Genomic DNA, 620 nt, shown 5'->3' on the forward strand with positions numbered 1-620 from the left:
GAAGAAAAACTCTAAAATTATGTATTATATCACGATAAATATTCATTTATTCACGTATATTAAAGTCTATAAAGAAAAGTGGAAATGTGAAACGCGGATCCCCAGCCAACCATCCCGAAAAGGAAAACTGTTAAGGTAAGTAAATACATTTAAATAATTAGAAAGAAGTAAATACATTTAAGTAATTAGAAAGTAAAAATCACGTAGGTTCCACCGAGATTTGAACTCGGATCGCTGGATTCAGAGTCCAGAGTGCTAACCATTACACCATGGAACCCCACAGCAGCCAGCATCGATAGCGCTCCTCCATGATACGGTACAGCTTCAGTTCTGCAATCAAGAAGTCCTCTGAAAAGCCGAACTTCGCATCCTTGTTTTCTCTATCTGCCTCCATAGCACACGTCCCTTTTCTTGCGCGCACAGGACTCCTAGTGCAAAACCCAAGAGCAAATCGGTTTCTAGGGATAGATACGGTAAGTCCCTGCTTTTTAGCGCCCCTCTGCCTTTTCTGCAGCTCGCGGGGCGGCTCTCCGCTGGGCCGCAGTCAGCCAGGCTGCCCAGACGCAGAGGCCGGCGGCTCCAACAGGGCATCCGCCGAGCCGCGCTCCCCGCTTGCGTTG

At 47.3% G+C, this 620-nt stretch overlaps 1 non-coding gene across 1 annotated transcript; it reads right to left on the reverse strand.

The window, feature by feature from the left end:
• Positions 1-205: 205 nt before the first annotated feature.
• Positions 206-277, reverse strand: TRNAQ-CUG (transfer RNA glutamine (anticodon CUG)). Its single transcript has one exon. It is a non-coding gene; the product is annotated as a tRNA-Gln (tRNA).
• Between the last annotated feature and the right edge of the window lie 343 nt (positions 278-620).

The sequence above is a fragment of the Kogia breviceps genome, chromosome 10 (genome assembly GCF_026419965.1).
Source record: "Kogia breviceps isolate mKogBre1 chromosome 10, mKogBre1 haplotype 1, whole genome shotgun sequence".
Classification (NCBI taxonomy): domain Eukaryota; kingdom Metazoa; phylum Chordata; class Mammalia; order Artiodactyla; family Physeteridae; genus Kogia; species Kogia breviceps.